The 25,987-nt window shown below is 42.1% G+C and overlaps 2 long non-coding RNA genes across 2 annotated transcripts in view; one reads left to right on the forward strand and one right to left on the reverse strand.

Annotated features, from left to right (window-relative positions):
• Positions 1 to 14,840: 14,840 nt before the first annotated feature.
• On the reverse strand, positions 14,841 to 21,438 carry LOC121079336. The gene is made up of 2 exons (XR_005824985.1): positions 19,249 to 21,438; positions 14,841 to 15,894 (listed from the first exon to the last, which is right to left on the reverse strand). It is a non-coding gene; the product is annotated as an uncharacterized LOC121079336 (long non-coding RNA).
• Positions 19,280 to 25,987, forward strand: part of LOC121079335 — a 36,827-nt gene continuing 30,119 nt past the window's right edge. The window contains exon 1 of the long non-coding RNA XR_005824984.1: positions 19,280 to 19,559. This is a non-coding gene — a long non-coding RNA (uncharacterized LOC121079335). The remainder of the gene's footprint in view (positions 19,560 to 25,987) is intronic.

Below are 25,987 nucleotides of genomic sequence, written 5' to 3' on the forward strand. Positions count from 1 at the left end.
CTGGGCCCAGTAATTCTGCCCAGGCAGCATTGCTGCTTTCTTGTCTTTTTTTTTTTTTTTTTTTTTTTGCATTTTTACCCGAGCTTTCTTGTATTTCTCCTCACATCCCAGAATAATGGTCCATAATGCTCCCCAACACAGATTGCTTGAAGCTCAGGAAAGCCTCATATCTGCTGGCGATATTGAGAGGAGAAATTTAATTGTCTTAATAGCTCTCTTCCAGTTGAGATGCACAGGTATTTTACTTTGCCAGCACCAGTGAATGCTGGAACAGAAAGCCTGGTTGTCAGGACCCATGGTATGTTCATGGTGCTTCCTCCTTTTTTTTTAAATGTGTTTTACATGAAGCAAACACAACACCTGTGAGCGTGTCCCAGCAGGCATGACTGCTCAGTTACAGATAAACTTGCCCTAGCTCAGAGAAGTTTCCCAAATATTCTGAGATCTTCTGGCTGGAAAGCAATTCATAAAAACAAGCACCATGCTAGGATTCAAGATTAGCAACCCATAATCGCAGAACAGAGGACAGCGCCCAACATTGCTGCCTGTCTCCTAGCAGGTCCTTGGATGCAGTTTCCAGCAAGTGAGCTTTTTTTTAATAATTTGTTTTGCTGTGCAGCATGAATTTAGACACGTTCAATTCTTTAAGGTACGAAGCATATTACTTTTCCCCTTGACTGAAATGATTCATCACTCAGATTATGCTTGGATTCAGACATGGACATAGCAGAAATATTTGCAGTGATGTTCTCAACTCTTCCATTGCTCTGAACTGAAAGGAACTTAATTCAAATTGTGTTTTCCAACTTGTTTTTAGGAAAGACACTCTTAGGCACTCTGGAGAGAGCAATTATTTCAAACACACATTATTTGCAGTAAATTTATTTCACAGATATGAAGCTGCCCTTTTTCTTTCCAAATAGCTGCTGTCTCTCTGTTCCAGAACTTTTTGATGGCTTGAGCTGAGAAATAATTAAAAAACAAACAAACCTGACATTTGCTTATCAATTAAACTCCATGAACAAATAGGCAGCCTGTGTGGGAGCGCTGTGGGCTGCAGTTACAAACTGTGCTCTCAGACACGTTTATGAGGACGACATCCTTCCCTCCAGGGTCTCGTGGTGGTGGGGAGAATGCCAGCAAAGACCATAGACTAGACCAACTGGGTGATAAAACTTTCCCAGCTTCTCCCTTCTTGGGGCAAAGACACCAAACCTGGGCTCACGTTAACCCAGGTGTCATTTTTACAGTTACATTTGGCATTTTCTGTGGATTTGATATTTCTGTTAGAAAATTGGCAGCACAGGATGAAGTGCATTAACTGGGGAGGAAACAGAGTTGGAAATTGATCCCATTTCCTCCTAGGTTATTTCCTAGCTCGTTTTTGATATGCAGGCTGCGTAAATGGCAACATACGCTAAGGATGTGCCCAGCAGTGCCTGCAAACGTGAAATTTTGCGAAGGTAGCTTAAAACATACCGTTTCCCCATTTCTTGGAATGGTATATTTGAGCTCTAGAAAGGATTTTCCATGTTTTCAAGGTGAGGTGCTGATTTGCAAATGTGGAGTATAACTTGACCAATTCGTAGGAGTGGATGAAGGTACAAGTTTTGGAGAACTGGCTTTAGAAATTTATGCTGCAGGTGGCTGTAACTGTAACCCCTTAAACTTCACCCCTTTAATTTAGCAGGAGCCATTTTGATTTGGCCTTTTCTGCTTGTCTGGGTACAGTATTAAAGTAAATATCACTGCACAGCCGTGATTACACAGTGTTGCATGCATTCCCCTTGTGCAATGGGCAGAGGCTTTCAATTCAGATGTCATTCACAACTTGTGGCAGCAATTTGATGGCAGTGAGATGATATCCCTGCAGTGAGAAAAAGATGAAAGGGAAAGATTTATTTTGTTCTTCTTTTGGAAGCAAGGGACACAGGATGCACACATCCTTTTTCTTCTTACAGAAACAGCTGTTCTGACAGCCAAGAAATTTCTCCATCTCATCCAATTGAACAAGATATATATATATTTACCATCTTGAAAGTTCCATTTAAGAGCAGCCAGCACAATTCTGCTTCCGCTTATAACTGTCTAGCTGAGCTGGTAGCAAATGCACAGATCCTTAATGCACACTGGGAGGATATAGAATAAGATACATGTAATGGGTTCTTTATATCTATTAACCCAAAGGATACCTCGTTGATAAATACTGACTTCGTGTAAGTTAGAGGAGAGAAGCGCGTTGCTTGTCAGTGGAAGTGGCAGAAAATCAAAGCTGCTTGCTGCAGAAGTTCAGAGCATACATCTTAAATAGGATCTCATATTGCAGTTTTTACTCACACACGTGATCATCTTTATTCCCATGGAGCATGTGATGGAAGTAAGAGCTGCTGTAATTGGATCCTCATACCCTTCCTGTTACTGGTCATGAATTTAATTGAAATTCTGGTCTTTTTAATAATTATTGAGAAATTATTCTTTCTTTCCCTATTGCTGCTCCTAATGTGAACACGATGTTCTTAATTTAAAAATTAAATTAGAGGAAAGTCTTTCTGGAGCATGTCTGAGTTAATCAATTAAAACTACCCCCTTTGAGCTGAGCAGAAGAAAATACACTGCTGTCAAAGGGTAAAGCAAGGTCCAGCACTGAAGACTTAAGTAACTTAAAGATTCTCAGCTGAGTGGCAGGAAAAACAAAGAGAAGCTATATGACCTCAAAAATAGTGGCTGTCTAATGGTGGTTAGCTGTTTGGAACTTTATAAAAATTAAATTAAAAAAAAAATAATTTGTTTTACTGTGCATTGCCTTCAAACTGAACAGTCGTAGGCATGACTGTTTCTGCCAGATGATGCTGTGAATGGCAACAGGGGTTATGGAAGACATCACGGAAATTAGTCTAAAGCAGATCTTATCTATAGGAAATAGCTTGTGTATTTAGTGGGTATTTGTTATTTTTTAATGAAGTCTGCGCGAAATACAGAAGAAATTTCAGTGTCTGATATCCAGATGCCTGGCTGCGGAGTCTGACAAGTAAGCAGAAAAAAACAGTCAGAGATGTGCTTACATACTTTATGGGCAAGGCCAGCTTGTAGATATACGGCTGGGAATGTCAAAGGGCCCCAAGGATCATGGCTGCTTGGTACCCCTATTTGACGATCCGTGGAGGTTTGGTTCTCTAAAGATAAATCTGCACCACGGTGTGACTCAGTGCAGAGACAACTAAGCTGTAAAGTTGTAAGTAATCTAGCACATACCAGAATTTATGTAAAGGCAGGGGCATAAAGTTAACTTACCTTTGGAAGGAGAAGGCATCTTTCCCTATAGAGCTCAGTGCTGAGGTGGCTCACCTGCCTCCTGTACCTGCCTGAGAGCAGGCGGATATTTATCTGCACCAGCCAGAACCTGAGCTTCTTTCTATTCAGTGAAAGACTTTCAGTATAGCAACTGCATAACTCGCAGAACAGCACTCCACTAAGAATCTGAATTTTGAAAGCAAACCACAAAGTATCAATTATTTTCTTTCAACCAAAAAAATAAATGAAGGCATTCAATCACATGGTCATATCTTTGAGGGTCCCTGTATTTATATGCATATGTTCAAAAAAAAAATTAAATCAGTTAAATGCCCCTCTTTGGACTGGGTTTATTATGTTCTTGTATTACGCTTCTGTGGTTAAGAACTTTCCACTCTCTTGTTGAACTGCTGCAGCAAACCCCAGGAGATGCCATCCAGCCAGGGAGCCTGGTTCAGCGATGGATGTGAATGGGAGCTGGAGGTGCACTGCAGGCTTTCTAGGGCTTGGCAAGCTGACAGTTTCTGTGAAAATACTGTGAAACCCAAACTAATACAATCTTATCTTTTGCATTTTGGGGGGAAAGACAGCTTTTGAGAGCAGCTTCATTGCCTGAAGCATAAGTGGTAGTGTCATGCTGATTGAGTGATGACATACAGGAGAAAGTGGAGGTTAAGTTAGGCTTGGCCGGGGAAAATGTACTGACTCCTGCTGAGCACAAAGCTGGAGAAGTGCACTAGGCAGCAATTCATCCGTACGGGCTACTCAGTCCCAACAGACTGCAGGGTGCAGGGAGAGGAAAGGATCAGATTTCCTACTAAACCTGCCAGAGACTGCAAATGTCAGTACGTGCACTCACAGCTGGTATGGACAAAAGGTAACGATGTCGGTGCGTGCTGGTCCAGTCTCCTTGGCTTTCTGGCTTTGTTCCTTAAGCTGCAAAACGGGCGTGTGGAGGCTTCTCTCACCTTTAACTCTTTGGGCTAGAGCTGCAAGAAAGCATAAGGAAATGTTCATTATTTTGGTGGGTTTATGCACAGAAGTCTTGAAAGCCTGTTAAGAGAAAGATTCTTCACTAGCATTCAGTGTTTTTTATTCCTATTTTGTGTATACTATTTTGCTGTAAGCACTCTTGGAAGGAAGAGGGAACGTGTGTTTTGAGGGGAAATGCGGGGAAGAGAGAACAAGGGAGAAAGAAACAAGTTTATTTTTAGAGACCCTAAGATCTTAGCTGTGTAATGTGCTGCTGGAAAGAGGCATGGCACAGGGCAACCAAAGTAATCTGTCACTGGCCTGACGTGAAGGGCCATGCTGCACCTGAATTACAGCATCGTGATCAATGAAAAGCAATACCCCCATCTCTGCAATTGAACAGGGGAATTACACGGTCCCCTGGTGATGGAACAAAGTGTGTAATCAAGTTAGGCCCAACGCAAATGCAAATCAAGAGCATTAATTAACAGGAGCTGCACGGTAGTTAAGCGCCGCAGGAACACACACGCGATTCCTAGGCCCCTGCAGTTCTCTTTCGATAATTAGGTTTCTTAGGGAAGAAGAGGAATTTGGGGAGGCAGTAGGGGCTGCGGGGAGGGCATAGCCTTGGCCTGCCCATCCTTGTCCCTTATCGCAGGATGCTGCGCGTGGCCACCGCAGGGAGCCAGGCCCTGGAGCCTTCCCTTCAGCAGCCCTCGTCCCTACCGAGATCTGGAGATGTGGCCTGGCAGGAGCAGAGCCTCTGAAGCAGCACCTCATTTCAGAGCAGCAAGGAGGCTGAGGTGTTATTAAACTATACATGTGATTCTTTTTATTTTTTTTTTAAAGGCTTTTTATGTTGCCTGCAGCTGTGTAATTGCCAGCTTTCATGTAGGCTGGAGAGGGCTGTACCTCTGCTATGTAGCGTTTACAATTCTTATTCAACAACAAGCTTCAAAAGGCCCAGAAACACAACTGCGAGGCCCTACCAAATGCCACAGCAAATTGTTCTTCAAAGTGGCTAGTTTCTTGTAATTGTTATAGCTGTCCTCTTATCTTTGTTTTAAAAACCATTTAGGAATCTCATCCATGGGTGCCATGTGAAAGAACAATGCTGCGAGATCAGCTCTTGAGCTTTTAATGCAATGATATATAATTGGAGCCCAAATGTCACCGGATTGATGCTCTGGGCTGTCCCTGCTGCTGAGTTAGAAGGGATGACTGATGAGGTACTGCTGGAATTCACTCCTCTTCGTGCAGCACAGCCATCATCTGCAGTCAAGCAGCAGTGGTGATATTTGCTTTTAAGAAGGCCAGGGATTAGGACACGTGGAAGCCAGCTGCTTTCTAAACTGAGAAATAAGAGCCACAATCAAGGTGTGAGACTTCCCCCTCCCTCCCCCCCCATATATTCATTCTTTCACAGCCTCTTGTTCCTATTTTTTCCTGCTTCTTCTAAATTGATTAAATGATGGGATTAAACAGGCTATCATTTTAAAAGCCTGTGTTTTATTCTGAGGATTCTCTGGTGTTATGGTATTTGGGACTTCTGTGCAGAATAAATAAATAAATATATCTATATACACACATACTGGCTTGTTAGGAAAAGGAATTACAGTATTAATAACAAAAGAGAATTGAATAGTGTTACTTTTATTCCTGTGGAGCTCCTTGTATGTTACCCTCTGTGATGTGCTTTGAAAGTATGGGCAGTATTCCTCAACGCAAGCCTCATTTTACTGAGATGAAGCAACTTAGCCAAGTCACTCAGTCAGCCAGGCAAAGGACCACTGCAATCTTTTTTTCTCAGCCTGTATGTTTAACCCCTCTGTCCATGTGGTCTGCCTGTCTTGCTATTCTCAACAGCATAATTAAACATCTCTGCCTCTAAAAGGCAGCTTCTTGTGGCTTTTTGTAGCTATATTTTAATTAATACATTTTTTTTCTGAGTTAGAGGGCTAGAGTAGAACTCAGACTCAGGAATTTCTAGCTGTCCTTTTTCATGGTTGACTACTTGTGAATTCATGAGGCTGTTGGGAAACAGAGGCAGTTTTACTGTGTTAACCTTCTCTCATCCTCCTGCGTGATCTGCGATCTTTTCTGCCAAAAAATAAGGCTCCCGTCTCCTTGGCTCGCGCTTGTGTGTATTTGTATGCAGTTGGGTCAGTCAGCTGCAGTAATCAGAGCTGAGTACTCTAGAAAGCACTGACACCTAGTGCTTTAGATAAAACAAGTTAATTCTTTCTCACGTTAGGCTTTGGAAAATCTGTTGTCTGAAGTGGTGTTTTGAGTAGCTCACTCACTAAAACCTCCCTGATCTCGGGGATGGTTGTATGGAGGTGAGCAAGGAAGAGCAGCAGGGATGAGTTGAGAAGAACTATGTGAACTCTGAGTCTGGAAAAAGCAAATGATCCAAAATGAGATGCTGCCCTACTCCATGTATTACTGCAGGCTGTGGTGATCCTATTAGCATATAAGTGAGGTGGCTGTTATTATAGGATTGCTTTCTACTACTGTTTCGTTTTTTGTTCTTATCTGGGACATACCTGGGCTTTAGATTGAAACTCTAATTAGCCCTGTCTCTTTGTATCATTGGTATAGTTTTTTCTTCCCTCATTCAATTTGAAGATGAAACCCCAAACTTGCTTTTAAGGGCAATCATTGTGAGAACTTGTGAAGCAGCTAAAAGCTGAAGTTTTATGGTGTTGGAAACTTGCCTTCCTTTCATACATTCATTCTAGTCAAAGAATACTTCACTGTTTCTCTTAAAAGGCATCCTTTTACTTCTTGCACTTTTTCCCACTTCCTGATGATCTGAAAGAGGAGCTTGGAGTCCCTTCTAATGGTGCTTGTCCTATTTTTGCAATTGTGTCCATCCAGCCTGTTCTTCAGCGTGCATCCCAGCTGAACTTCAGCCAGTGAACACGAGTAAGCCATGGCAGTGCTTCCAGAGCTGCACTGGTTAGCTCAAGGTAAAGATTCTCTTACCTCTAGCTTGAAATATCATGAGATCAGTCTTTGCTGTGAGCAGGATTAAAAAAAAAAAAAATCACATCTGAGTAAGTGCAGTGCCTGAATGCTGGGTAGAATCAACTCCAGTGAATTTAACCTGTGCTGCAGACACGTGGGCTGAAGCTGCTTCTCTGTTTTCTTGAGGGCCCAGTTCTTGATACATTGAACCCAAGCTGTAACTGGCCTTGCACCAGTCTGTGCTGGGGATGAGAGCAAACCAGGAAACTGAAATTCTCAATCTATATTTAATGCTAACTCCTAACTAGGTTATGGCCTTTATTCATTTTTTGCTTTTTAAGCAGCTCTGCAGATAAGCTAATTCCTTCACCGCCTTTAATGTCATGTGGCACTGGTAGAGAAACTGAGGCAAAGACTGCTCAAGTGGCTGGTCAAAAGCCAAAGAACGAGGCAGCACGACAAATGTTAGTGATCAGAGCTTCCCATTAGGCATCAATGCTAGTTCACATTGCTTGTTGCTGAATTTATCCTAAGATATGGAGAAGAATTTTTTGTAGGATCGTATGATGGAAAGTGTTACTAGTGAATTGCATTACTCACAGAATGCTCATGCATAACATTAAAGGTCAGATAATGAAGTTCTTAGTCAGGAAAAGCTTCCAGTGGCATTTACTGGGATTTTGTCTGAAGAAAAGACTAAGAGGACCACAGGGTAGGGTTTGGCAGCATGTGTAATCTTTGTTGGAGAAATGAATGTGGCTCAGTGGGAACTGAACTGGATCCTTCTGCAGCATGCAAATGTCATTAATCATAGTAACAAAAAGCCATAGCATTGACTAATTTGAAATATCCTGCCCACTGGCCCTGTGGTACACCATGTAACGGGTCTAGTGCTATTGGATAATGACTGTGATCAACATAATATTTAATATTTTATTTGCTGAGCTTTTTAAATTTGTAATGAATTCACTCCCAGCCCCAGGAGTTAACAATCTATATGATTATACAGACAAAGCATCATCAAATCTATACTGATTTATCCAATTCTATTGGGCGGAAGCAATGGTATAGTTCTAGGAGAGCTGAACTGTTTCTGAAACAGATCACTTTGAATTAATAAGAAATGTATTATCACCCTTTGTTTTTTAGGTTTATAGACAATCTTTGAATATTTGTCAGTTGTAGAAATTGTTTGTAATTCTGGAGATGCTGAAATCAGCATGCTGAATTTCTTCCTACATCCTCCCTACATTGGAGTCTTGACATATGACTCATTCAGCAGCACTCAACATGCAATCTCTCTCTTTTAAAAAATCTCCTAATTGCAATTCCAGCTTCCTACTCTGAAATATGTGGTTGCTTGTTCTTCTTCGTCTTATTCAAGTGAAAAATGCTGTTCGTGAATCTGGGCTACCAAGGGAGTGATCTCACCTGGAGGGTGGTTCAGATATCTGTCACTTGTAGACTTCATTATATTGACAGCAAACTGAATGTGCTGTTTTATTCCTGTAATGCTACTTATTGATGCTGCCTGTTTTTAGATTACAGGAAACATTTACATTTTAAAACTAAGAAAAGTGGATGTGGGCAGCTGATTTTAAAAATAAATAAATCCAATCTTTTAAATAAACACCAAAACTCTTCATGAGACCCAAAGCCTCAGGGGCTTCACATACGTTTCCTGGGTGCTCTGTGTGTCTTCACTTGCTTCGGTCTCTTTTTTGAAATATCTTTTTGGGATTGTAGGTGCAGAATTATTTACCCAATTATTACATGTAAGCTGATGTATTTCATTCCATTCAATTGCCAACACGAATGACTAGTTAGATCCTTGACTAGCAGGTAGCACATGTAATCCTCTCTTTTGACTCTTGCCAGAGGGAGGTTGATTTTCAAAAGCATTTTTAGACTGTGCGTCAGGCACCATATCGTCAAGAAAGTTATAATTATTTCCAGAAATATGCATGTACATTCATGTGATTGTATTTTGGGGGAATACAGGCTTCAGTGAATGTACAGCTTGATTTGTGCACAGTGAGTGGAGCTGTGTGTGTGCAAACCAGTACACAAACCGTGGTAGAAATAAGTGGCTGCTTACTCCACTCCTCCCAGCCACCATCCAGGCACAAGACCCCTCAGCTAAACTAGGTTCTGGGTTCCCTCAGTAGGCAACAACAAGAAGTGAAGTCTTCACAAGGTGATGAATTACCCATACAATGCACTTGTTTTTCTTTTTTAAATGTAGGGGAAGCTTAGGCTCACTGCCAGTGCTGGATGAGATGTCTAACTTTTAGATGGCTGAAGATACAGACAATGCAGCCAGGCCTTGATTCTTTGAAGATGAAGCCCTTGTAAAAAAGTGCCCCAAACACTTTTCTCTCAACTCTGCTGGAGGAAGAGAGTGGAAAAAAAAAATGTTTGTGGGTCAAATAAGGCTTGTGCTTCACTGCGGAGGTCTAATGGTCCGAAGATGAAAAGCCTTTCAGAGGCTGGCAGTGAAATGAGTGTTGATGGGTATGAAGCTCATAAATTCTATGAAGTGGTCTGGGCAAGTTGACGAAAAAGTTTCTAATGATGAATTAAAATGTTTCCCATTTTGGAAATTGTTTTTCACTGCTAAATCTGATGATTTGCTGTGTGCTGGCACATACAGGGTAGAGTTCAGAGGAGATTGTTGTGGCCTGTAGATCTGAATGAAAAAGGAACCTCACTCTTCCTGCTTTTGAGATGCTTCTCATAGATGAGAATTTATCTTGGTGTAATTCCTTCTCTGTCTTATTTTCTGTGGAGTTTTTATTTCAGCTGGGACTGCATGTATTTGACTAGAAGGGAATGCCAATGAAGTGGTGACCAGACTATCCTAGTTCTCAGCAGAGCGTGTCCCCTTGCTTTCAGGTACGTGCTGTGTGCTGGGCAGAGGCAGAAGCCCAGCAGCAGTCCCCACTGATTAGTCATTCTCCTGTCGCAGCAGCCTGAGGGAAGGTTGGAAAGAACAAGCCTAACGTGTGCTGGTGCTATAGTAATAAACCAAGACACGATAATAAATAACCAAACTCACAACGTATTGAGGCACTGGCAGACCTGAGTTTAGCATTTGTTTGTTTAGGGCTGTCTTGTGGAAGATAACAAAGTGTGTAATGGATGGCAGGGCTCAGATCCTTCCTTTTTAACCAAAAATAGATACATATCAAGCATACATTCTATGCAAAGTATTATTAAAAATAATACTAGAACATAGTGAAATAGGATTATTAAATCATAATGTAAAAGTCTATGAAAGCCTCTGATGACCTCAGACAGGTACAAGGTACAGCCCACCATCAGGAATGTTTCTGTTGAGGGCAATTGTTTAACATCACAGTCACATTCTTAAAGAATAAAATGTATGCTGTATGAAAGGTAATGAAAGCTTAGACAGAATGGAGCATGAAGGTATAAGTGAAGTGATTTGTTATGAAGTATGACAATTAAGTCCAAATTATTCATGAAGCTTTAACTTTATTGGGTTCCCATTCCTGTTAAAACAACTAATTGAAAGGCACCGGAGCTGTTTGAGGAAACAGAAATCTGATCATTAACAACTGAATCCTCTTTGTTATTACTCATGTACATGCGCAAAAATGAGATGTAGGCAAATAAGAAAAAATATATCAGCCCCACGTCTCATATGTTGCATTTATTGAAACCCCATCTCTGTGGATATAGCAAGCAGCTCCATCTTTCAAATGAAATATGCTTCTGTGGCTGTGCAGCTGATCAGTATTCATCACATAGTGAGGAAATCTAGTCCATATACAGAAAAGTGCACCCAGGCTCTTTAGATCATCTCAGACAACTGTTGGGCTGAGCTAACTCTTTAAATTCATGTTTGCTTGGGAGTTTCTGTTTTATGGGTGCCACCGGACACCCAGGACAGAATCACAGTCTCACCATCTCGTTTGTCTTGAGTTGGAGCTGTAGTCATATCCTGTGTGACCAAGAGGTCTCTGTGACTTTTGTGCTCTTGCTGTATGATTATACTGTGAAGTGACATGATGCATTTCAGGAATTTAGGAAAATGTCATTCTGTCTTCTCTAGCTAAAGCCATAATATATGTCTTTTTGCAGGGGGCTGAGTTGGGAGGAGGATTTTGGCTCTATGCTGAAATGGGCTCTTTCTTGCTTTCTTTCTTGTTGATACCAAATTGCACTACATTAAATTTTTTTTTTGAAGGAGCATATGAAAGGAAAAGCGCCGAGACTGTGCAGAGAATTCTGTGAATAGCAGTGCTCATTCTCATTCAGAATTACAATGAGGAAATGTCTTCGATACAAATAATGATGTACAGCAAAGAAAAATCCCATGTCTCTTCCTACCAGAACCTTTAAATACAGACAAGCCCCTTCTAATTTACAAGTACTTTTGTCAGAAAATCATGTGCTTTAGGACAGGGCATTGTCTGAACTTCAGAAGCTGTGGTTAATCCTTGGTTGTATGTGACATCCAACAGTTTTCTCTGCACCCTGAGGCATTAGCGTTGCGAAGGGAAGGGGTGCTCGGGAGACAGATGAGCAGCTCTTCTCTTTACTTCACGCCTTTGTGGATGTGCTTCCTGTAAGTTGTTGGAGCCAATAACCCTAAAGCCTCAGCTCTTGTGATAAGCTGTGCACAGTCCTTCACGTCCTTGAAAGTGTTCAGAGCCTCTCAGGGGCCTTCGGCCCCAGGTTAATAGAGATGAAGCCCCAAGGTTCCAGCAGGGACAGCGTGGCCATTCTGTTTGGAGGCTGCACTGTGCACTTGTGCACTGCTTTTTGGCTCCTGCAATTTAGGCTACTTCTCTGGTATGAAGGATCAGAAAAATGGCAGCCAATAAACAAACCTGGTTAATTGCCAGAGTGTAACTTGGTGTAATCTAACACTCCCCAGGGGCCTGGTTTGAATAAAATAAGAACTGATGACACATGCCTTCATTTCAAACTGTGAATGAACCTAAGCATGAAATTTAAACATGAGTAGTTTTTTCCCCTAGTTTAATTATTTCCACATTTCTCTGTAAGTCCAGATTTCTACCCAGTCTGGAAGTGAAGATTCTCTTAACACAGAAAAACCAGTGCTCCTAATCAAGCTGGATCCATGTTCATAAGATAAGATGATAAGAACATTGGTTATACATGCTGTGGCAGTGGAAATAGAGATGGAGGGAATTGAAGCAGTGCAATACATGGACAGCATGGCTAATTGTGCGTGTCTCAGAACAAAGAACTAGCATCATAGCTCTACTGAATAACTTCAGCTTGTAGTGAGTCTAACCAAATTCTGGGTCCTGCCTGAAAAAGCTGACTATTTGAAATCTCAGATTTTCAGACATGAGATTTCAAACCTGTTGAGATTTCTATCTTCATGGTACAATGAGTCTGTCTCTAGGTTGAGTTTAATGAAATTAAAACAAAACAAAACAAAGCCTATTCTATCTCACTGCAAATTATTGTTGCTTTGATAAACACGATTAGCCAGTACTCAGAAAGACTGGATGAAAACTCCAGGCATTGAGAAACTTTTTGGAAGTGTTTTTTATGATATATGGTAGGAGTACACTGTATTTTGCACAGAAATAGATCTGTCTAATAAAAGAGTGAGATCTTTCACAGTAGGTTACCAGAAATGTAATTGACATTGTGAATTTGATTTATGAAAGCAATAAAATGTTGCATTAGGGGTATTTTATCATTGCAAATCATGAGCACAATGCATCAGAGCCAACATATAATGGATTTATCATAATATTTCTTGCAGTGTTTTGTTAGAAATAGGTCCTGACATACCCAAAAAAGATTTAGACAGCAGGAAGCTGCAGTGGATTTTGTAAATCCACTGTCAAATCTTCAGTAAGTAGACAAAATTTTTAAACTTTGACTACAACATGTTTAATCTAGGTGCTATTCTATTTACTTGGAAGTCTAGTGAAGGTCTTGTCGATAATGCTTGTCACTTTGGGTCAAATTAAGCATCTAGCATTTCAAATCATACGCTCTACTTTGCAGTCGTTTTTGTCTTATAAAACATGGGTGAGAGCTAGTAAAAAATGTTTTCCTACTGTTTTCTCATGATACTTTGAAAACTTAAATTCAATGGTTTCTGTTTCAATGGGGTTTCCAAACCTGCTAGAGATTGACAGCTTACTGTTATCAATGATTTTGCAGTTAAACTGGATAAAGGCAGCTACTAAAAACATGCAGATTACTATACTTGATGTTATTAGAAAATGATCAGTACTTGCCCATCATTTTTAATAATGCAGTACTGCAAAAATCTTCAATCTTGTCTCAAGAGTTACTCAAGTAATATTTCTCCTGATTTCATTGACAGTGTTTTCTTTTGATGAGTTTTGATTAAGGAACTTGGGGATTAACTGCGGTGATTGCAAATGTGGAAGTAATGCAGAAGTGCTATCTGCTTTTGTGGCCTCCTCCCTCTTATACCTTAATAGAATACGCACGTGTTAGTACAGCAGCTGTAATCTGTCTTTGATAATTATTTGGAATGAAATGAAGTTTGCTGTGAGTGGAAGCTATCCATGCTGTTACTGAGTACGGTGCAATCTCCTTCAGAGAGTGATTAGACTAAAAGCAAAGTTTTATCGCCTGCCCATTTCTTTTTTGACTTCATTTCTTTTGCCAACACTGTTCATAGTCTTAATGTCTTACTGTCTTAAATTCCTCTCTTGTCTTGTCCTGGGTAGAGATTTAGTTGTGTTTGGAGTTTACCAGTGCCTAACTGAGAACTCATGCCTTTCTCCATGTGCTTCATGTTATCCCTGCCATTCTGGGCATGCTGTAGATGTAGATTCTGTAGATGTAGACATGCAGCCATGTCCTTCAGTAGGCTCTCCTCTCATCCCAGAATTACCCTGGCCGTAGTGATTTTCCATATAGACTGTGATTTTTGCCTGTACTCCTACTCTACTGTAAGACTTATACAAGAGCCTTCTCCTCTGCTGTCTCTAATAGGCATGGTAGTTCCTTTCCTTTGAGATACGTTCTTGGCACTGCTTTTGATTCCAAATCTCATTTAAAAATCTCTTTTATTACCTGTTTCATTTCCTTTTTTTTTTCTTCCTTTCTTTCACCCTCTTTTGCTACTATTATGCTGACATGGTAGGTCTATTTAAATGTAAAGTGCATTTTAGGAAGAATTTTATGAAAGTAATTCCTTGACATGCCTATAAAAATGCAACTTCCAAACAAGATTTGTAATCTTTGTTATGCCGTATCATAAACAGTGTATCTAGATTTAAATTAAGACTATGAATATCAAAATGAGCAGGAGCCAGAAAGTGCTGGAGGAAAAGAATAGAAGCCCAGAAACTAGTGGAAAATGTGGAAGTTCAGATAATAAGACCAAAGCTTCTTTCCTGTGAATATGCTTGTTATTCCTCCTCCAGCTTTGCCCAACTTAATAAAATCTTGGAGAACTTTCAACCCTGCACTACTGATTTTTAATGAAAACTGATGAAAGAGATTAGGTATCTATGTGCTTGTAATCTCTTTTATAGAGTGAATATTTTTCTACACATAAAAACTGCTTCTGCATAAAAATGCCCATGAAAGGAGATTTTTAAAGAAATCGATAAAGTTTACTCTTGTTTTATTGGATGTGAAATTGCTATATCTAATACTTTCTGGATGTTCTTGGATTTATGGAAAACAGCTTGTCAAGGCATTTCCATTTTCTGGCTGCCATGGACTTGCTGGGGCAGGTTATTGCCATGCCCCTGCTACAAGAGCAGCACAACCTCTGCGTGTCATTCAGTTTGTGCCTGTAACACCAAGTCCCTACTCAGCTACCCCACAGCACACGGCAGCCAGGGGTGCTGAGGTCTGTGAAGTGCTTTGAGCTCCACAGACCCCTCACTGCTCAAGGCTGGGGAGCACCAGGGCCACCTCCCCATGCTGCAGCGGCCATGGCTGTCCCTGTGCAGCGAGTCTTTGTGCATGGACACACGTCACAGCTACCTGCAGTGAAGCTTTGGCTCAGCTGTTGCACAGGAAATCTCAATGCACATGCCAAAAAGCACCAGAAAGGCTGCTTCTGCAGCAGCTTGGGGTTAGAAGTGGGTCCTACGCAGTGTTTCCAGCCTCCCCATTTCCAGTTCTGTTACTTCCGACAGCTCCAACGTACCAAAGGCAGCTGCAACGTGAAGGTGGCTGTTTCTTGACAGTTTCCAAATATGTATTCTGTCTTTTGTGAAATCCCACTGTGGTTGTAGGCTTAAAAATATATGTTGAGTCAACTGATCGCAGCGTAGGCTGAGCTCCTGTGATGTCTTCAGGAGGTACTGCTCCATATGGGCATTCCAACCTGGCCATTTGGGGAGGACTTTCTCAGCACCTGAAGGCTACTGCACAGAGGCAAGGCTTTATCTGGAAATATGACCTCCCAGATGAACCATCTTCAGTAACACGTCTCTACTCGCTGCTGCTGTCCATGCCTGAAGTACTCAGAAGCTTGGAGGTAAATTCCTGTCCCTGTTGGAACCAATGGGGGGCTGTCATTGAGCCCATCACCTTTTGTGGAGAAGGACACTTAGCTGTTGTAGTTACCACAAAATACATATCACAGACCCCGTTTCACCTCCTTCAGTAAGCCAGAGGATGTATGCAGCCCCATCAGCATGATGACTCCTGGAACAGGATATAATTCAGAGTGAGGTTGGCAGGCTGAAACCTTACATCACTTCACACTGTTTGATATCGGTGCTCGTGGCTGGCCATCAAGTATAATTGAAAGCACTTGGCACACTCCTAAATAAAATATTAAAGCTTAAGGCTGAGAGGCAGAAGCACGTAAGTGATGTATGAAAATGTTGATTGCCAATTTCCATGTTCCAGGTGTGATTCATGGGGATGCTGCCTGGGAAGCATTTATATCCAACTGTAACAAACATAAACAGAATGACAGAGTTTATTAAGCCAGAGGCAAATGTAAATGATGAAAGGCTGCTGTGTAAAACCACATTAAACATGTCCCATTACATGATGTAAACCACATTTTGTAGCTGCTTAAACATAATGCTCCTTTCATTCCTCTAATTCCTTGGTGATTTAAATTTCTATATTTTATGAGGTATGAAAATAATAAAATATGTGCATGCTAATGCTCTGTTATCAATATAAAACTAAGAGATAAACTAATGTCACCGGGAAGAGAGGTAGGTCTCAAAATATCTGTCTGCAGAAAGGGAGAAATATTTTGCACCCACAGCTGAACGAGGGAAACCAATCCCACCTACATGCTGGTAGGTGGCAGTCACACAGACCTCAGGGCTGATGCACATACGTGGACGCAGAGGGTAAAACTGCAACAGCAGAGGATTGGGATGCTGGAGGATTGAAAATACACCTCTGAGACTATATCCTTACTAGCACATTTCAGGTTTTTGTATTCTGAGGTAGTTCCATTGCTTTCAGGAAGAGGAGTGGAAAGGAGGCTGTTACTAACGACAGTTCAGCCGAGAAGAATGATTGTGCAGTTGTTTTCCAAGAAGTGCACAAGAAATGACTTTGAACCTCTACAGATGCATGTCGTTTTGATAAGATAAAGCATGGATCACCTACAATGGGCACAGCTATTAGTTTCCTGGGGTGGCCTCGGCGGTCCATCAGAGTTCACTGTCTCAGTTCGATGCTTAAGGGCTTCTTTCTAAGAGCTCTTGCTGTTGAAGGTCCCTGGAGCTGTTTTGATATGCTCCAGCTGACTACTTCTTGGCGCACACTTGCGTTACTGAACGCAGAGCATTATCTTGCGCTGCTCTGTGGGCTGCTGCGGCAGCCCTACCTGGCAGCTTAACGCCATAAACATAAAAATGTGAGAAAAACTCCGTGTGCCTTAGATTTTAGCAGAGTAATTTCACTCTTTTGCCATTTCAGGGTTATTGAAAATCTTTTGTGGAGAGGATTCATCTTCCTGATGCAATGGAATTTAAATGCATTTAACAATTCACTGAGCTTTCACTGATGTTGTGTGAAGGGCATGCGTTAGCTTTGTTATGCAAGCCTGGCTACCTTAAAGAAATGTTTTTTCCAGTTTATGAAGATCTGATAATTTGGGGTCAGACTTTTTCAAAATTTAATGCACGATTCTGAATGCAGAAGTTGGCCTTGTAGTGTGCGTGTGCCACGGCCGTGCACCTGCCCTATGCGCCAGTAGGCCTGATTTGGGTGAGACTGAAAGCCTTTGGGGTTCATCCACACAAGAAAGTGAGGGGTGGTCTAACTTTGTCTTCTGCCTTTCTCCCTTCTTGTAGGCAGCTGGCTGTACTGTTGTAGGAAGGAGAACAATCCTGTACCATTAGCTTCTTATTTGTCACTTTTTATACGCCTCTGAATTGCTGTTATTACAAGGTGCAGAGAAAGAGAAACCTCTTAAAAGCATGAAGGAAGTAGATAGCTTTGTTCTGACTTGCTGTTTAAAAATGGAGTTGAGAAGGAAACTGGTTTCTCATCCTCAAAAGATATTTTCATTGTGGAAAAAAAAAACACCAAACACTTGAGCTGTCCTCTAGGGTGAGGCTAAAAGCCTCAAAACTTCAAAGGCTACCTACCTGCTTGTCAAAAGGTAGCTAACCAACCCATTTAGGCTGATTTAGAGAGAAAAGGAATTTAAACCTGGATTTCAGACACCCTTGGCCAGCAGAGCAAACATTTCCCTCTCTTCTTCGAAAAATTGGCATTTTCTGATTTACTTTTTTTCCAGATAGGTTGAAGACAATCAAATTCTGTTGTCAAGATAAGGAGGAGGGAGACTCAGGAAAAATACATTACTTCTGCAGTGAAAAGTTTTCCCGTTTATTCAACAGTATTTATTGTACTCTCATATCACAGTTCTTGTTAGTGTGCATTCGGTAGAAACCATGAGCCAGCCTCAGTCATAAACTACTGATTTCAAAACATGTGCAGTGCACAGTACAAGCAGCATAAACCAAATGTAATTCATAGTACCAATTAAAAATATTTACGGTGCTATATTTCTTATTTAAATTCTAAACATTGCCTTTTCATCTTTTTAGGATTGTGTTTTGCATGAATTGGATTATAATAATTTGCAGTTCACAAACACAGAACAGAAATGTTATCTAGAATGTGATATAAGGGATTTGGGGCATTGCAGGTTACTGCTCACTGGCCCAAATCTGTTCTTACCACGAGCTTTTTTTTGGGGGGGGGCATCTGGGCTATTTTTGTAAGCGCGTGCTGGTAGAGGTGGTGGAAAGGACCTGTGACACCGAACCGTGTGCATGCTAAATCTGAGGGGCCTGCCTGCTTTTCCGTGCACAAGGAAGAACACGACTGGAATTGCAAACAGGGGAGTGAAGAGAATGGGGTGTACCCATCTCTGCTTTCTGTAGGAAGCCCCACAGGGCCTCTTGGCAAAGTGTTAGAGATGATGGATCATCTGGGGATGGAGGAGAAACAGAAATTTCCTACGATTTTTAGCAACAGCTAAACAAACTTAACAGCAATCCTTTTACAGTATTTTGGCTGCATCTAGATTGGACTTGGAAAATAAAATTCCTTCTGATTTAATCCCCTAAAGTTTTATGGTTGCAAATCCTTCTTAGGTTCTTTAAAGGATAAGGGATCTCCCTCTCAGAAAAGCAACTGCTCTTTAGCACAGTGTAAAACACGGGCTCACACTGGCCTTTCCGCAGGCAGTCCCTCTCACTTCGGTATTTCATTCACAGTTGTGCAGTGCTGCTCCTGGCAGCTGCCTCGCTTGGCTGTGCAGGACCCGGGAGCATCCAGAAAGAGAGGCAGTGATGCCAGCTGTAGGATTATTTTGCTGCCTCTGTGACTTCTTTGCTGTCTTTGCCCACTAGATGTAACAAGGGGGCTGGAAGATGTTACACACAGATTTTCAGAAGCTCATTGTGCTCGACTTCTTTTTCAGGCAGTATTTTTATGCACCTACCATTACAGTCATTAGGCCCGTGTGGCTGTTCAACCCCTACATGCTCCACGCTTGTGTTTTCCTCCTACCTTTTTTAAAACCAGACGTTTCGGCATTCTGCAGCATCACATCGGTTGCTGTGGAGACGACTGTGATGTTGCCAATAGAGATATGACTTCACTAACAACCTCTGAAGAAGGACAGAAACATGAAGACACAGTGTGGCTTTATTTTCCTCCTGCTGCCCATTCCTAATAACCCTGTTCTGCCATTCCCTGCGCTCTGTGCTGCATCCTGACCTTCAACCGATGCACAAATCTCTCTTCTTTCTTAAACTGGGCTGCATGGCCACGTATCAACAGCCTTTGGGCTGTATTTCTGCAGGAAGGATCGACCAAAAGTATGTGCATGAAGAAATTTATTTCTAATATTCAGGGAAAACTAAAGTAATTTCCTATCCTTCCAATCCCAAAGAAAAGTGACATATTTTTAAAGAGGGAGGAGAGGAGAAACCGTTGGGCAGGGTGGCAAGCCATTATTGCTCATGCTGCTTACGTGGAACGTCTGGCAAAAGAGTAAACATTGCTCCCCACCCTGCTGCTAACCGTGATGTTGTGAAAGAAAATTGGTGGACCTGTCAGAATGGGTTTGACATGAAAGAGCAGGATTTCGATCAGCAGGGCACAGGTAGGCTGTGGGGAGTGGGTTCTGCTGTTGCAGGAGGCCAAGGACAAACTCCCTCCTGCAGGGAAAAGATTATGGTTTGGTGTTGCTGTAATACAGGGCCATGGCTGGAGTCAAAGTTTGGAAAGGAAAAATCCATCTCCGTGTAGTAGTATCCGGACACTGTATAATTGTCAGTGTAGTATTTAGTTGTACAAAGTTTTGTAGAAAATTCCCAAACTGTGTAAAAACAAATGAGTTATATTTGCCACTTGGGGAAAGTAGTGCTTTAGAAATACAGCAGTTATTTCTTCCTGGTGGTCTGAGAGTCCGTATCAGAAGTGGTTCGTGCTGTGGTGGTAATTGGGTTTCAGCTGATTGCAGCAAAACTATGAATCAACTGCAGTCCATTTTTAATAATGAAGAACTGAAACATAATCAGAAATATATTCACAGTGCTACAGCTTTCAATGATTATGTGCAGCAACTGGTGCCCACAGCCTCTCTTTGGACTCAGATTCTCTCTTTTGCCTTTTTTTTTCTTTTTTTCTTCTTTTTTTAGTTTAAGCATTAGAAAAAAAATCAATATTTAGAGCAGTTGATTTGGCATGAGATGGAACAGAATGCAGGAATTAATATTGCTCTTTTCTGTGCTCCAGTGCAGGCTTCTTTCTGAAGCCCTGCTGGAGGACAGCTTCCTTTCCCTGCTCCTGTCCCAGGCCAAAGTAATCAGCAGGCATCACCGGCAGTGCAGAATTTGGCAGGCTATGATGTGCTCTTGGAATCACTTGTCAAAATGGTGCGGTAACCTTGAGGGCTGATAGTGGAAAACTGTATTTTATCTCTCTTGAATAAAGGAAGAGATCGTGTAGTATTAACAGATGGATAAGTTACTATGGTGATGGAGGCTATATAAATAGATAGAAATAAATATATGTATAGTACCTGTTAGATATGATCTGACAAGAAGATTGTGACCCGTTTCCATGGGACTTTATGCGGGATTGGAGTGTGTTCGTATTAATACTTTATGGAAGTTTGAAGTGACACGAGAGACCTTATGTTGTATCAGCAAAACACTGCAGGAAGTTTGTGAGCTAGATCAACACCTCCTGAATCCCAAATTCCTCCCATATTTGCTGCAGTCCTTGCACCCTCTCACTTCCAATTCTGAGGGCTGTGGCTACGGTATTAAAACTCCCTCGTCCTTGTTTTTGTCTTTCGCCTCTGGATACTGGGCTTCGCTCAGGTCAGTTCAGCTTAATAGGGTTCTCTGCTCTGTGACCTTCTTCCTGAGTTATTGCAAACAAAGCTCCAAAAGCGATAAATTTCTGGCCTTTGCCCACCTTGGTTCCTATAATTTCTTTTGTTTTGACTCTGCTGGGCAACGTTCCTCCACTCGGGGTGCAAAGTTGTCCAGACCGCAGGCAGGACGCTCCGAGAGGCTGTCGCCAAGGGATGGACAGGCAGTGGGTGTTTGGGTACAGCGGCTCCTGCAGGAGAGAGAGGCTGTGCCAAAGCCCTGCACATACCCACGTCCCGGCTGTGGCTGGGTCTGTTACCACAGCTTTGCAGAGGTTCTGGACATAGCTTACTTGAACAAGCCAAATAAATGTGATGAAAATAGAAGGGGATGGAGGGGGGAAGCATTTTCTAATGCAAAAAGATGCAACCCTGAATTTTTCTGTTTAGATTTTTTTCCTTTTCTGGATGCTTAGGTTTCAAACTAGGCAAACATTCTAGGGGGAAAAAAACCATAGAATTTAGTTGCTTCCCCTTCTTTCTCTACCTCTCCCTTCCCCCAGGTTACTAGCTCATTTTCAGCTAACCCTCAATATTATTCTGCTTTTCTCCTCCCATATCTCTACCTGCAGGCTAAGGTAGCTGGCCAGCTGGACTCTGTAATGTCCCTTATCTTTATTTGTAAAATGTCAAAGTGAGTTGTAGGAAGGGTTTAGGCAGCACTGATGGTAATGTGATGATTACTGAGATTAATTTTAAAGCCTTCTTGGCTTTCAGAATTTTGCTCATGACTCACGTCTTCACAAGATATGATTAGAGAAGTTTTTGGAGCAATGGCATGTGTGCAGCTTTGGAAGGCCTCTTGTATTGATTTAAAGGAATGTCTCAAATGAGAAGGTAAAAAATGAAGCCCCAGATGAGACTTCAGGACTCGATTTTTCTACCAGCTGGTATTTGTTTGTCTGCATCTGCCATTCCTCTGAAAAAGCTACTGGCAGCAAGAGCTGTGCTGTGTCTTCGTGATGCATGCAGGGGAGTCTGCTCCCTGTGTTGGTTCTGCAGTGCCGAGAAGGTAGAAAGCTTGATTTTGTCAATAAAATAAAAAAGTTATGACTTAAGGAGCAAAACAGGAGCTGAGTAAAGCTGTTCTGCTCTACTGGTCTCAGAGCAAGATTTAATGTGGGCTGTGAGAGGGCAGAAAGTGCCGTGCATTCACAGCACCCTGTGCACCCCTCTCCTCTGCAACACACCATGCTTGCCCTCTTGGTTTTCCACTGCTCCCCATCAGAAAAACAACCACGGGTCAATTTTCCAATGAGTGAATGGTTGAAGGGGGACACATCAGCTCCCAAACCGGCTGAACTCCAGCCCTGCTGATCCATGTCCAACACGCCATCTAAGGGCACGTATTTATCTTTGGATGTAATCCACATTTTATTTCTCCATTCAGACTTCTTTTGTTCTCTCAGAACAGTTCCTGGTGTGCTGTGCAACCAACTTTTTATTTGTGTGCTTCAGCCTCAGCATCACTGAAGAGACCTTCTGCCTTAGCTGCGTAACTGGTGCCATCAGCTATCTTTACAGCTACTCACACCCAGCTATTCTGGGACTGTGAGCAGAGCCTGATTTTCACATCTTGCTTCCTGACGGTGTCTGACTCGTGGTAGACGCACTATTTGCACCCAGTTCCACGCAAAAATCCCGAATGCCAGATGGGCTCCTACCAGCCCCATGCTGAACCTTGGCAAACTGTTCAGTGAACCCAAGGTAAGATTTTATTTAACGTAAGACAGAAGATGTCCCCAGGCATTCAGCTTTCTTTTCCAGTGGTACAGAGCCCAATTTCCTGAAAGGTGTTTATTCAATTTTGTGTACAGCTGTTGTGATTACGTACCTGGACTGGTCAGCAGTCAGTGTTTTGGCTACCTTATCGCTGCTTTGGCCTTAGCCAATTAACTGATTTATTTCTGCACTGGCAGTCGTTGGGCATGTGAATCAGATACAAATTTGCATATCCTAAATTTAGTGTATGCATCTATGTATCCAGTCTGTGTGCACGATTTGGGCATGTTTTCATTTGCATTTTATCACATTTAACTGAGGCAGGTTTAGAAAAGCATGTTTAGATCATTCTGAGTTGAGCAGGACCTCTAGTGGACCGCTGTGTCAAAACACCAGTATTTCTATACCCTTCAACCATCCTTGAGGGCTTGCTGGGAAAGGAAATTTTTTCCAGTTATACAAATAAAGTTACGTAAGTTGACAAAATACCTCTGTTACATGGAGTTTTATACATCATATACCCCATGGAAAGCTACTCTAGTGTATCAATATCAGCTTGAACTCACAAACCAACTTAAACAGTATATTTTCCCCTTTTAGTAGCTTTTAAAAATCTCTAATATTGTCTTTCCAAAACATCTACTAGTAGGTTTGTTCCCAGATATTCCATTAAATGTACTTATTCGATATTAAATTACATATTATATATCCCTCACGTGTCCTCCCATAGGATATCTGTTCCCAGAGTATGTTGAGAGGCCTGGACCAATGCAGTGCTGTACCTGTCCTGACCAACCCTGCCACATGCCCATTGCTTTTTATTGCTGTGCAGCTTTGGTGTTGCCACCCCTGCTCAGGTCCCCAGGGCCATAACCCCACAGTTCGTTGCTGTGCTTCCACATTGTGGAGGAATTTGATCTCCTTACTGTAACTGCAAGGGGCACCCAGGGGAAAAGCAGGGTGGGAGCAGTCAAATCCTGGAGCTCTTATTTCATATTTCCATGTTTAAAAACTTTTTTTTTCTCACTTTTTTCCATTTGCACGCCTGAAAGTAAAAGAAAGCTTGTAGGGGTGTGGGTTGGTTCTGAGGAAATCAATACACGAGTTCATCCACATTTACTTTTCTGGAGGCTCTTTGAGCAAAGGCAGAGTACATGGCAATGTTAAGAGTTCATCAAGAATTTACTCTACTAAAATGAAAACTAGCCTTTGGGGTTTAGTTCCAAATTGGAGCAAAGCAATGTATGTTATCACCATTGGCTTTTGATCCTCGTTGTGTTCCTCTGTTATCTTCCTTGATCTAAGGAGCTAAGAAGTGGGCAGGGTGTTTGGCACATGTCTGAGAGTTACGGAAGCATCACTCCATCCAAGTACTGAGGCACTAGACCTTAAAGAAAATGCTAATGAAGCTTGAAATCACATTTGCATTGCAAATGACACAATTTGTTCTGCCTTTATACAGAATTAATTTGGACTGTTTGTTGTTTTGTTCCAGTTGTGCAGCTGAATAATGCTGCCTCTTTAGGTGGCTCAGCACCGTAAAGATCTTATTCATAACCAAGGCAAGGTAAATTAAAAATTTGCTAAGTTGGACAGATCATCTATTCAATTTTCTGACATTCATTTGTCAGCCATCTTCAAATTATAACATAACAGGGGGAGTCCTGTTCTCCCTCCCAGTCTGAAGTATTACTGCAGATTTGGTCAGTTACAGGCAGATTTTTATCTGCAGTTGCTTTAGGTGACTGCCTAAAGGGTTAAGCTACCTCCTGAAGTGGTTTCATTAGCTCTTTTGAGTAAACAGAATGTAGGAAAGTGTGGGTTTTATTTAGTAACTGATTAAACAAGAAGTAAAGTGGCAGGCCTTAGAGGAAACAAGTGCGGTGTCCATAGCAGTCCCTTTCAAGCCTGCCTGATTGCTTTGTACATCCCAGCAAGAGCTTTTGAAGACCTTTGTGTAGCAACAGCAGGCAGGCAGGACTGCACTGAGGCAGTCTGGAGGGAACAACAGAGTCCACCCTCACCCCGTGACCTCGTTACATGCTCGGTCTGATTGAGGATCGCACAGCATCCCCGACACCTTGCTGAACCTATGAATCTGAGAGCAAAGCTCGTGGGTGCTGGAGAGCCACGGGATGTGTGTGTGGTGTGTGGGGGAGCTGGGAGATGACAGCATCTCTCCGGGGCCCCATACTGGGGTAGGCTGAGGCTGACTGGGTCAGAAGGAGCGTGGGTAAACGGGTGGGTTTACCCTGGCAGCTGTGTGCACTGTGAATGTGTTTCCTTGCATGGCTCGGGACTGGTGAACAGTCCCTGCGTCAGCATCACCTGGCTGCTGAGTCCACTCCGATTTCACCCAGGAGCAGCCCATGAGAGCCGCCGTGGCTCGGAAGCGCAGGCTGAGTGTCACGCTTGTGCTACCTTACTGCCTCCCATCCTGCCATAGTCTGGTTCGTCTGAAGGAAGGGCTGCTGTAATTAGAATGTAATTTCTTTAAACAGGAGCCCAAAAGGAGGGAAAGCCTTGGAAATTGGCCTCTTGGTCTCTAACCACTACATGCCGGTATCTGACAGGAGGCGAGTGTTGCAAGGCAGAGGCGTTTGGGCAGGTTTTCTCTTGCGCAGTGCATAAACAAAGCAGCTCCCGTCTGGTTCTTCTCAAAGATCATAACTTTGTGACAAATATTCTAGGCGCGTAGAAAAACTAAGGATGTTTTTTGTGTCATTTCAATAAGCATTGCTGAAAAGTTATGAAGTCTTGAAAACAAGACTGCTGTTCTGCACTGTAAAATCTTACGTGCATGTGGGTGACAAGACAGGTTAGAAACCCAGGATCAGATCCAGATCCTGTTACTTTTCTTTCAGAACATATTTGAAATTCAAAGATACAATTTCCTAGGCCTGCAGTGTCTGTATGTCTGTTTGGATGTGTTTGTGTGGCAGTGATGAAATGTGTGGCTGATGTCCCTTACGGGTAGCTGCAGCAGCAATCTCTGCTGTTTGCTGCCTATACAGCAGTAAGTGTTGGGTCAGAAGAAGAAAAAAAAGAGAACAAAGAGACTTGAAGAGAACAAAAGAGAGAGCAAAACAGACACTTGATGCATTATGGGTGCTTGAAGATCTTCTGGATCAAGGAGATGAG

This window comes from Cygnus olor, chromosome 16, assembly GCF_009769625.2.
Source record: "Cygnus olor isolate bCygOlo1 chromosome 16, bCygOlo1.pri.v2, whole genome shotgun sequence".
Classification (NCBI taxonomy): domain Eukaryota; kingdom Metazoa; phylum Chordata; class Aves; order Anseriformes; family Anatidae; genus Cygnus; species Cygnus olor.